This window comes from Bactrocera oleae, chromosome 3, assembly GCF_042242935.1.
Source record: "Bactrocera oleae isolate idBacOlea1 chromosome 3, idBacOlea1, whole genome shotgun sequence".
In the NCBI taxonomy this organism is placed as follows: Eukaryota; Metazoa; Arthropoda; class Insecta; order Diptera; family Tephritidae; genus Bactrocera; species Bactrocera oleae.
In genome coordinates, this window is record NC_091537.1 from 64,548,298 (window position 1) to 64,561,534 (window position 13,237).

The 13,237-nt window shown below is 34.1% G+C and overlaps 1 protein-coding gene across 2 annotated transcripts in view; it reads right to left on the minus strand.

Moving 5' to 3' along the window:
- The window catches only part of dnt (tyrosine-protein kinase Dnt), a 221,560-nt gene that overhangs the window by 176,617 nt on the left and 31,706 nt on the right, over positions 1-13,237 (minus strand). Inside the window, exon 2 of one of the 2 annotated variants that reach the window (XM_036370707.2) lies at positions 8,968-9,105. The exons of the other annotated variant lie outside the window; for it this stretch is intronic. The gene's annotated coding sequence lies outside the window, so the exon portion shown is untranslated. The remainder of the gene's footprint in view (positions 1-8,967; positions 9,106-13,237) is intronic. 2 annotated transcript variants of the gene reach the window in all.

Here is a 13,237-nt window from a genome sequence, read left to right on the forward strand (position 1 = left end):
GGTAGCCAGATGTCGCCAAAGTGTGAAAAACCATACGTACATATGTATTCAAAATCGATCATAGTGAACTCTATATGATTGTCGCGGTTCGGGTGATTCTTCGCGGGTGAAAGTGCATGGAATCCTCTGGTGATCTGTAGCGAATACATCCCGTTAGCTGGGTTAGCTAAGTATTTTGTGTATGTATCTTGAGATCATGGGCATGAGATAATATAGTATGAGCACCTCAGCAAAGTGCTAAAATTAATAAAGCTGACAGCTGGAGCATGTTGAGGGAATTAAGTACAAGGGACTGCACAGCGTGAGTACGCTTCACACTTGAGTGTGCAAGGATGATTCAAGTTAACAAAGACACGCTCAAGTACTTTTATTTCTACACTTTTTCGCTTTTAAAAATTTCGTTTGCATGACAAAAGCAAAGGAAAGCCCTGTGAGTAAAGCAATATGAATCACAGCAAAGGACGTGTCACTGTACCGAAATGCTTCCCCAGCTGGCCGAACCAGTCACCACACCCAGTTTGCACCATCTTATATAAACCTAACTACCTGCCGGCTTGAGCTTTGAGGCTTTGAGCTTCGGTGCAGTCTGAAATACCTCATCTCCCTCGACTTCACTTAACGTGAACTGAGGTGAGTCAGCAGACCACACACACTGTAATGTCTTTATATTTTACGACGCAACACTTCTAAGCTGCATACACAGCCACATACACAATTGTGTATATATGTTTGCGAATTCTTCACAAGTGCGTATGCAGCTTGAGCATTTCGAAAACCAAAGCTACAGCAGTAGTAGCTGTAAAAATCGAGGCAGTACAAAACACTCCGCCAGTGGCAATTTGGCACTAAGTTAAACTGTTTGGGGATATGCTTCTTTTGCGCAAATACTCCTTAGGTCGGTGGCGCTAAACAATCGTACGTCACACAAAGCGTTGCAGTGCTGCAGGTGATGTTAATGACAACCGACAAAGTACAGCCTTGTAAGAAAATCTCTTTGTAGCGTTCCTTCGCTCTATTAGCTCTTTAATGAGCCCATGCAAAGGCAAACAAAGTACATCTCTTGTTACCAAAAAAGGGTGCAAAAAACCGAAAATTACTGACTTCGAACAAAAAACAAAACGTTTGTCATCGCCAAAGCTTCATTGGCAGCGTGTTCTGAAAACGGGCAAGAACACACAACACTTCGTATCTCCACTAAGAGTCTCTGCGTATTATGACTCCAAAATCGAGGCGACTGCACGCAGTCAGGAAACCTCTAATTCTCTCTCGGCGCGCTTAAGTTTGAAACTGCCAATGTAAAAACGAGTAAACTCGCATTTTCTGAATTCTGTTGCAATGTCTAGCGCGCACTCGTTCCCCCTTCATGTTATATCTTTCCATTGTTGCCTTATCGCTTTGAGAGCAGCAAGATTCTTCGCCTTTGAAAATCTTCGAAAACACTAAAACTCCATTTTTATCCATTTAGTTAACGTTTTTTCAAGCTCCTCTAAACGGTGTGGCAAAGGTTAAACGCATTTCAATTAAAGGGGCCGTTGTTGTATAAGTAGACAGTTACCAAGCTCTACAGCCACTTTTCTTTCTGAGGCGTTGTTGGTGGGGTTGTTACACGCTCATCATGATGTCAAAAATATTGAACATTAAACGTTGCTTTAATTGCATGTCGTTTAAGAAAATGTACAACGAAAAAAATTATAAATAGTGAATGAGAAATCATGATTGTCTTGCTGATTAAGTCTTAAAGAAAGTTATACAAATAACCTGCGTTTCTGCCTATCATTCATTCGAAGGTCGATTTTATGCATTTTTGGCATAGAACTATAGAATATGCATTATTATACGTTGAATTAATTTTGATAATATATTATTTTACATATTGGCCGATATATACGGTACAAAACTAAGTAGGTAGATGGGGGAAAGTGGAAATATTAACCCGATTTTATCAATTTTTGAAACTTTTATCAGAAAAAGCTTCTCTCCGAATTTCAATAACATAGCTTACAGATTGAACAACTTTTGGGGCAAAAAGTCAGCGACTAGCACTGTGGTCCACATTTTCGGTGTCTGGGGGCTTGAAAAGTAATGGCCGGTTTTCACCTTAAGGGCGCTAATTTTGCCATTTTTCACTCGTAGTTGTGCTCCGATTTCGATCATTTGAGCAATGTAACATGAAGATGTCAGGATAATGTTGTGCAAAATACTTTATTGAAAATGACTGAGTAGTTCCTGAGATAAAGCACTGCACCGAAAAGTTTGCGGTCCCATTTCATCCATGTCCACATTGTGTAAAGAAGAACTAGAGGAACTTATTCCCAGTTTAGTTATACTTACAAATTTTCCCTTAATGTCATTTGCAATACCAACCTTCTAAGGAACACGTGGGAGGTTATAGCTTATGATTTGCTGTTCTTCGACCGTATCTTGTTTTATTAAATCATGCAGGTACAGACTAAACTGGCAACAAAATGACAAAAACTTCCAAAATTTTACTTACACATCCCGCTAATTTTAGCGTTAAGTATATGTAACTCTCCGGACTTAGGTTTGAAACTATGCTTTAAAACTAATTGCTTTTTGTTTGTTCCTGTTGTTAGAATCTATCTCATTTATTTTTTTTTACTACTCTGTAAAGAGCAAAACCCGTCATCTAAAACTGAGTTTTATTTTGAGCAAAATTAATAACAATCAAAAACAAGTAAGGAAGAGTTAAGTTCGGATGTAACCGAACATTTTATACTCTCGCAAAGTCAAATGGTATACTCGTTTTAGATTTCTTTGTGGATCTAGCCGCCTTGTTTTATGTTGACCGATATTTTCGGTAAAAAGTCAGCTATAGGCACTGGGGTCCACATATTCATTATCTAGGGGCTTGAACAGTTTTGACTCGATTTAGACAATTTTTGGTCACAAGGTCGCATACTTCAAACGCATTATTCACGCAAAGTTTTACCCCGATATAATCATTTTTGCCTGATTTGCATAGTGGAAAGTGAAAGAATCAGATGGAATTTAAAATGGTGTTATATGGGAAGTAGGCGTGGTAATCCGATTTCGCTCATTTTCACAATTTAACGTAGAGATATGAAAATAATGTCATGTACCGAATTTGGTTAAGCAGATCTCAAGATATGGGTTTTCACCTAAAACTGGGCGGTGCCACGCCCACTGTTTATTTTGAACGCGGTTCCTATAAAGTCATCTCATACCATCCCAGAGATAAAATTTAATGTCTCTGGCGTGTTTAGTGCTTGATTTATCGCGCTTTTAGTAGTTTTTAACAGTACCATTATATGGGGAGTGGGCGGAGTTGCCACCCGATTAGATTCTAAGTAGTTGATTTTTTCATTTAAAAAGCGCAACAATAATCATTATTTACGGTCTCTGGTTCGATGATAAACTTTACACAGTTCGGTTTTGAGTCACGGTACATTGGATGAGGATGAGAAATAACTTTACAAGTATATTTAATTTCATTCAACGCACATTTTGAAATTACACATACCATATATGTAGTATGTATGTATATGCATATATATATATGTATGTGTATGTACGTGCATACATATGAATTTAAAAGAATTTTACGGCAAGCGATATATTTCTATAGAATACAAGTATATTAGGTTAGTGCTTGTGCTATAAACTTACGGTTTACTATTTAAAGTAAAATGTAAACAACGGAATTAAATTCAATCAATAATACAAATATGAACTACTACGAAACATATTATAAATTTTAACGTTTTGGAAAAGTCCCAGTGATCACAAATCTATTTACTAAATAAATTAATATATTTAATATTATTAACTTTATCGCTGTAACGCTACTTAATTTAGCTTAAAGTACCCGTTTTGGCACCTAATTACTGCACCCTACCCATGCATCGACCAGGGTGTGTTTATTGAGCAAATGATTCCGAACATTAATTACAAACAAATGTGGTCCAAACGAACGGCAGCACATTGTAAGGAACGTTTCGTTCGAAAGCGGTTATATCATATTTGAAATGAAAATAGTACACAACAAGTAAGGAAGGGCTAGGTGCGGGTATATACATTTTTATTCTTGCAACTTGTAAGGATCAAAGCAGAGGAGAGGTTTTAGGAAAACTTTATATTAAGAAATGTTGCAAAACAATTAAACATTCATTATTCGGTGAAAGCGTAAATGGATTACAATAAAATTTGGTATGTTATTAAGTTAAATATATTATATGTCACAGACTTTCTTAGTTTTATTACTATATTTTACTTCGCGTCAGCTAAAGTTGTATTAAAATCATCTTTAAATGGGATAATTATATGGGATATAAACTCAACTGAAGAAGCTAAATTTAATACAATGAGTTGATGTGAAAACGTCTACCATTGGATCTCAATTTATTATTTTAGCGATATAAGGGTAAAAACCTAGTCTAGACCAATTTCATTTATATTCACAAACACTTTTTAAGAAAATTTGTTCAATTCATTTTATTAAAGTATCATACATTTTTCCGGGTGAAATGTCAGAAATTATTATATATTCTATATTGGTATATAGATCATACATTAAATGAAATGTTCGACATAAGAAAAATTAATATACATATGTAGTGTTTGGGAGTTGGGGAAATTGACTGAGGCATAAGGCTAACCGGAAGTTTGAAAATATTATATTAGGTATATGAGACATAGGGGTAGTATTGACCCCATTTTATCTATAATATTTTTGGCATTACCTACACTATTAACATAATAAAATGCTCCCTGAGTTTCACTAAGGTACTTCACATACCATCACATACACATATATGTATATACCTATATGGTGTAAAATCAACCGGATGTTTGACAATTTTGTAATTAGTTATACTATGAGTTTTCACCCGATTGAAATTATTTTAAGCACAAAAATGTACCATTATAAGAAAAATCCAATCATTTAATTTTATGAAGATAGCTTTCATATTGGTCAATATATGCAATATGAAGTAAGCCGGAGGTTCGAAAATATGTTTATTGGGTATATGGGGGCTAAGGGAAGTATTGACCCAATTCAATTTGGTTAAGTAGTTCCTGAGGTATGTGATTTCACCTAAATGTGGGCGGAGCCACGCCCATCGTCCAAGTTTGACATCGGCTCCTATAAAACCATCTTTTATCATCCCGGACGTTAAATTTATTATATTTGACGTACTTAGTTATTGATTTATCGCACTTACTCACCATTATATGGGAAGTGGGCGGGATTATCATCCGATTTCATTTATTTTCAAACAAAACAACGATTCAAACAACTGATAGGTGGACAAAACTATTATACTCTGTAACAACATGTTGCAAGAGTATAAAAAAGACGAACGATGCTGAGAAAACGTTTAAATGCAGCTTGTTTTCTTGCCGCTGCCAACACTACAACTCCAATATTTCACTTCGGTACCGGTGGCTATGCTTACCCGCTATTTTCGCTATGTCGTTAAGGTTGCAAAACCCCTTGTCCTCCAGCATTGCCGTTACAGCGTCATTAACGATGACGTTGGTTTTGTTCATTTTGTTATTGACGCGAGTAACGAACAAGGCCGCTCCGAAATTCTCTACTTATTTTTTTAGTATTCACCATTTTTTAAGTTTCCATTTTCCTTAAGTGGCACAACAAAATATGAACAATCCCATTAAGCAAAAATGTACGTATATATTTGATTTTTAGTTAAGGTTCGGTTGGCCGCAAAAGTGGTCGAGGTTGTAACCAAAAGTAGTCCTGCAATTGCTTCGGCGAACAATAAATATGACTAAATAGCTACGTGGGCTTCGGAGGCAAGGCGGAAAAGAAAGAAGGGTGGCATAATTTATAAATGTGTTTATATTTGTTTTTTAATGCTCCCGCACATTAATCGAAAGAAGAAAGGGGAAGTAGGCATATATATAGGTAAGTACATTGTAGTGGAACTGAAAAGTAACTGCCTACGACGACGATGTTGTAGCTTATGGAGGCCGTAAAAAATAAAATGATTCTCATATTTTTGTTATTAATACGCGCATATTCTCAAACATCCATACTTATAAATATAATATGCGTTTAAATGTATAGTTATTCCACGAATATTCCCCTATTTATATGGTTTTAGTTTCAAACAATTTTTGTTGCGTTCAAATATGCACTTTGGCTGTCAAAATGTTCTGTAAATTATTGTAATCGAGCGGCAGTGGCAACAACATAAATAGCGGGGACGTACAAACTGTAAAGCAAACACTTAATTTGTCAAAAATGGCGTAATTCGAGTGACGTACAAACGAGAAAAGCTATATATACCAAAGTTGTTATTGAGTGTGATAAATAATAATATTTTTCATAATGTAATTTAAGTAACTGTCTGCCGCGGAGAGTACCAAGAGCAAAAGTATTTTTTATAAAAATTTAAATACCGGTGCTAAAAAAGGGTAAAAATTATGTCATACTTTAATGTACCGTTGGTTTAAATACATTTTATCAAGATATTACTTGTAGGTATATGGGGCCTAAGAGAAGTATTGACGCGATTCAATCCTTTTTTTTACACACAGACATAATATTATCACGAAAGAGTTCTCTCCGAGTTCCAATTATATATCCCATACATTGAACGATAATTTTGATAAAAAGTCAATCATGGACATTGGGATCCACATCTTCGGTATATGGGGGCTTGAACAGTTATGGTTGGATTTTGAATTTTGAATTTTAAGACTTAAGATGGCATATCTTGAAGGCACTATTTTTGCAAAGTTTAGTGTGAACAAAACTATGATACTTTGTAGTAACATGTTGCAAGATTATAAAAATAAAGAGACTTTATGATTCCGAGTGATGGATATAACTGAGGATTCGAGTATAAAGATTTTTCAACTAAGCCCTTCAATAAAAAGAAGCCAATCTAGAAGGGAGAAAAATATTGGAAATAATGAAAGCAAAATAAAATACAAAAGTTCAATAGTACAACAAAAAAAAATATGACGCAGTTGTATAATGAGTAATGTAATGTGAAATAAAAGTCTTATGTTCATATGTTGTACCTACATCTGGAGCCCTCACCTCAAAAATTAGTCCACAGGCACATCTGTCGCGTGGAGTTTTTCGCTCTAAAATCAAAACAGGTTCTTGGGTGTACCGCTTACAGTGGTGATTTAAATCCTGCTAATAGCAATATTTCGATGAAAAGTTGGCGATCAACTTATCGTAAACAGCCTTGAATAGTTTACAGTTTAAAATATATTTATTTAAAATTTAGTCGATTTAACCATGTCCGTTTCTCTGTCGGTCTGCTCGTCTATGTCTGTTGTACGCGTCGTATGTCTGTATGTACGCGATCAGGTGACTCAGTTTTTGAAATATGGATTCAAAATTTTGCACTCCCCCTTTTCTCCCTAAGGAGCTGCTCATTTGTCGGAATCGCCGATATCGAACAACCATAGCATTTAGTTGCGATACAAACTGACCGATAAAAATTGAGTTTTTGTATGAAAAATTGCTTTATTTGACAAGATATCTTCACGAAATTGTTCAAGGCAACGCTACAGATCGCAATAGCATGTACGTAGTCCATTCAAACTGACCTATCAAGATAAAGATCTTTTTATACCCTTTGATGCTATAAGAATTGCACGGGTATTACACCTTCGGCACAGCTATCTTTTACATAAAAAACTTAATTTAAATTAAATTTAACTCTCTTGTTGAAAACTCATCCTTCGACAAGTACCTGAGTTAGCTCTAATAGATACATATAATAACGCATTGGTCAACAGCCATCAGTATCTTATCACGTAACTCACCTGAAAAGAAAATATTTAGAATTTAGTAAAGTATTAAAACTAAATTTAATATTTGTAATATTACATATTAGATCTATATTCATTAAATACAAGCGATAGGTGCCGGCGACGGGTGCAGGTGAGCCTATTTTAATACAGTTTCTGCACAACAGTAGTAAACTACTTGAAGCATGTTTTATGTTATGATTGTATATCAGAACTTAAACCCAGATGGTTTAAATGTTTAGCTCAGTTCTATAATAATTCAATGTCAAATTTGAGAAAAACTAATACGAATAACAGTTCTAGACTAGACCAGGAGGTTTTGAAAATGGTAAATAATTGATAAATAATCAATGAAGGAAAAATGATTTCCTGCCGATCTGAAGTCGGGAAGATAGAGGAGAGACGCGTGGTTGAATTTTTATCTCAGTTTACGGCAAAACTACGAGCCCTATGGAAAAAAGTTATATGGCAAAGCTTATGAAAAGATCTAAAACCTTTGTTTTAACAAAAAAAACCAAAAAACCCAGTTTTTAAGCTTTTTACTTTTATTTTGTACATAAAATTGTTTTCTTTCACGAAATTTGGTGAAAACTTACATTGTATTTTTTTGTTTAATTTAAAATATAATATTTATTTCTCTCCTTTTTTGGCTTAATAACGAAAAAAAAACATAATTTTTCATCAATAATCCTCACATCAAAAAGATTTTTTTCGTTGAAATCAATAGACAATTATTAGAAATTATAATTAAAGAAAATGGCATTTTTTTTGCGAATTTGCCCTAGCTGTATCCATTGCAAGCTTTGACACAGAATTTAATTTTAAAATTCTGTGCTTATTGTGCCTAATTTATGACATACGAAATATTTCTGAACATTGCTGTTTTAAAATTTACATAATTGGGTTTTATTTACCAAAATACCACACATTTCTTTGGATAGGTTAGTTTATTAATTTATCATCAAAAAGTACACGCTGTAATGAGCATTTCTAACAGTATACAAGATACATGGGATAAAACAAAACACAAACCTTTGTGGCTTACTTACGTACATGTCGTATATTAAAAAAAAAAACTATTAACAAATTAGAAAGGGAAAAACTATCGAAAACAAAATACACTTATGCGTTTATAGGTATATATGTTTACTAGTTCACATACATACAAACATATACTACGAGTTTGCTTACATTCAAATAGTATAGGAATGGCTAGTACTTGATTACTGTCGTTTGGTCGTTTCAACGCTAAAAATCACGGGACGCCGATTAGGTTTCCACGCCGTTTTATGCCTTTACGTTCTACCGCCGTTCGCTGTTTCGCTTCAGCTGCAATCGAAATAAAGGAGTATATATTTAATCAATAAAACAAGATAAGCAATCCCATACACGGGAACCTAAGGCCCATATACACACACACACATACTCATGCACACAAGTGGAAGCTCACGCAAGGCTAAATGTACCGGGATACAAAGCCAAGGTTGATGTCGTGCTGCTTCCAACGAAAATGTTGGTGTCGCAATGACAACAACAACAGCTGCACCAAATTAGCAACAACAATGAGGGAAACTCTGTTCATACCGATGACCGCTGAAACGATCTTTTGCAGCAGCTTCGAATGAACAGAATGCTATGTTTCAAAACGAAGTGATAAAAATCTGAAAATCAGTACCATAAAATAACAGAAACAAGCTATGTGTTGTGTGCGGCCGTGGCAGAAAAGGTGATAAAGACAATAATCTTTGTAACCGAATTTATGGGAAGACTAAGTATTGTATATTGAAGTATAGATGGTAGTACCCGCCAGTAATTTTAGCATTTTTGATTCGAGCATGCTTTACTTATAGAAATTTCATTGACGCATTTTAAGTTTAGCGAATTAAATTTTTAAGTTTTTACTAAGTGGATATGGGGGATACACAAAACTATTTTCATCAAACTATCAATGTCAAAAACACATACATATGTTTGTATGTACATATAGACAAATTGACATTTTTTCAAGTGCAACAGGAATAGCCACTGGCATTCTCTTTTATCGCGTGTCGATAAGCTGTGTCGATAATGGTGCCCACAATAAATTAAAAACGTAAACATTTAACGTTTTTCGCCAGCGAGACTCCATTTATTTTACCTTTTTGCGGTTGCACTCCTCTCCTCTTTATTTAAGACGGTATCGACGTTTGGTTTAGAACATTTCAGAAACAGCTTCAATGCAATAATTTTCTTCACCAAAGATCTTAGCCATCCGATTAGCTATTTGAGATTTATAAACCTTGTTAGAATATATTCGTTTTGATAGCTACTAATCTGCTACTGTATCCTAAAGAAACAGTTGATTTATGCTTCAAAAACTTTGTATGTACGAGCCTTATCTTAGTGGCATTCAACAAGACATGCTTGCGGAAGTTTCTGTGTAATGCAATCTAACTCGATTGCCGAAGAAAAACAATTAGGTAGCATCACCACCAGCCGAATGAAACGCTTAACGCATAATCGCATTTGGAAAAGTTGAATTTACAACTAAAATCGGAATTGAAAATAGCAACAAACAAGCGATAACACAAATATACCAAGAAAGAGCACACATACACGCGTATACAAAATAGGTGTTATGGAAAACGGAAGCAAAATCCTTTTAGCTTTCAGTGTTTTAGCTCGTTTTCCTTTTGAACGATTATATTTGCCTTTTACGAAATTGCGATTTCCATCAACCACTTTGGAGGGGTCGGGAGGGGAGCATGTGCTGCAGGCCACCTGAGTGGAGTAACTTTGCAACGGTAATGGGCGTGTAATGAACACGTTTGCCTTTGCCTTTGTGCAAATGAACATTCGCTCTCACTTTCATTCAAATCCCAACTCTACCGCCAACTGTTACCGCCCAATGTGGGGCACGTGCAACGACACTGTAAGCACAGGGAATGTGCAATGAGGGAAGGGCAGCGAGTGATTAAAGTTTACTAGGGCAGGTGAGCCCTAGTACTAGAAATGGAATAAATGAAGAGCAAATTAGTTTGCTATCCGTGTGTGTGTGTGAAAGCATTATAAGAAACAAAAATTGGGTTAAGTCCCTAATGACGGATTTCAAATGCTCTGTAAATAACTGCAAACATACATTTGCGTACTAATGAAAATATTCATAGATTTTGAGTGGTTTTCTCCTTTTTTTTGGAACTTTTGCGCAGAATACTCAAGTTCTTTTCGATTCCACTCGAGTGTAAAATTAGCCATAGATTAAATATTGAAAATTGCGCCCTTTACGAAAAGGAAGATATAAGGAAAAGGATAACCGTTGAACACCAAATTTACAGATATATAGAAAGTATATAAATGGAGGATCATCAGGATAAAAATAATAAATGACGACCCCGATATTTCTTAAAAGTGATCCAAAGTTCTAACTATTTTACAAAGTAGATTTTTTATAAAATAGAACTAGAGTAATAAAATATATTAATTGTGGCTGCTACGTAAGGATCAAAGAAATAATTGAAGGTAAAAAAATATATAAATGTATAATAAATATTACGCAGTTTTTATATTTTATAATATAATAATAATTTCGTAAAATATTGGCATCGAAGTGCCATAAAAGGGAACCCGCTGATATGTATATCTACCCAAAACCACATTAATGAAGCCAGCACGAACACGGATATATTTAGCGAACCCTTATTAGACTTAATCTGGTATATACTGTTCTTTATAATAGCTGTTTTCGATTCGCTAACCGTTATTCTCCAGCGAATGCTCAAACAAACGGGCAGCCCTTGTAAGGCAACCCTACGGTAACATGTCTTCTGACGCATACGCAAAAGTATTATGATTCTTTCTTAGTAAAAAAACGTTGCTGTAATCCTTTTTTTAGTTTACTATAAATTACTATGATTGATTTTAAGTCTTAAGTTTTAAAAATAGAAGAAACAAGTAAGGAGGGGCTAAGTCCGGATTCAACCGAACATTTTATACTATCGCAAAGTCAAATGGTATACTCATTTGAGATTTTTTTGAATATTTGAATGATTAGAAGTATAATCCGTTGCCTCAGTTATTTTCATTTACAGTGAAATTAATTAGAGCAAATTATAAAATAAATTTACTCAAATCATGAGATATTGTGTTTTGTTGTATACGCTTATAATTGGTTATATATGTATTGAGGAGTATGAAAAGAAATAGTTTTTTGACAATGAATACAATTTTTTATTTATTATATCGATATTATTATACATGTTTGACTTAAAAATAATAAATATTAACATCTTTAAAAAGTATATTATTATATTAATTTCTATATAATATTTAAAATGTTAAACATAAATTTTTATAGAGATTTTTATACAATATATATTTCTTTTCTCCTTATACTATTTAATATCTATCCTATATTTATACAATAATGTCTTCTACAAGAACACATTATACATATAATTTAAATTTTATTAATTAGATTATCAACATATTTCTTTTTAAAATTGTCTTAAAAACTACTGTCATAATTGCTATATCATTCTAATTCGATTATATTTTAAAAGAAAAAAATTGAAAACTATTGGACTAAGTCTGTAAACTTTAGTTCGAAATAGAGACAGAAATACTGTCGTGATAGCTGTGTACTGTCTCAACAGGTATTGCATTAACATGGGAAGGATGTTTGAAAATGCCCACTTAATTTGTGTACCGGCATGTGTAATTGAATATTCTACACCAAGTTTTTTTCTTGTAGCAGATTTCCTACTGTAGTCTCTGTAGATATTAAACAAATGTTAAAATATCCAACAATTAAACCATTTTGATTGCATAACTAAGAAGTAAGGACTTCCTGAAGTTCTACTTATATGTCTGACAGAGAAAAGTGAATTTCTGTATAGAACCCGAACGGTTTAAAGTCAGGTGGAAAGACGGAAATCATATACAAGTATATATTGGGGATAGAGAAAGATATTAATTTTGACATTGCTCAGCTATACTCGAGAACATATTTTGAAGCAATTTATATATAACGAGTAAGGAAGGGCTAAGTTCGCATTTAACCGAACATTTTATACTCTCGCAAAGTCAAATGGTATACTCGTTTGAGAAAAAAAAAATATTAATACTCACTGACCGACATATACAGTATAAAACTGGTTAGAATAACGAAAAGCATTATAAGTAGTATATGGAAGTTGAGGATAGTATTAACCAAATTTTATTAATTTTTCCAATACCACATACTACTAACATGCCACAGATTAATAAAATGCTTCCACTGTTTCATGAAGGTACCTCACATACCATTACCAATCATATGGAGTAAAGTCAGACGTATGTTCGAAAATCCTGATATTAGTTACATGGGGGCTAGGTAAGATTTTCCCCCGATTTAATCCATTTTAGGCACAAACATATCTTGTAATGAGTAAAATGCACTCTCTCATTTTCATTGAGATAACTCACATATCGGTCGATATATGCG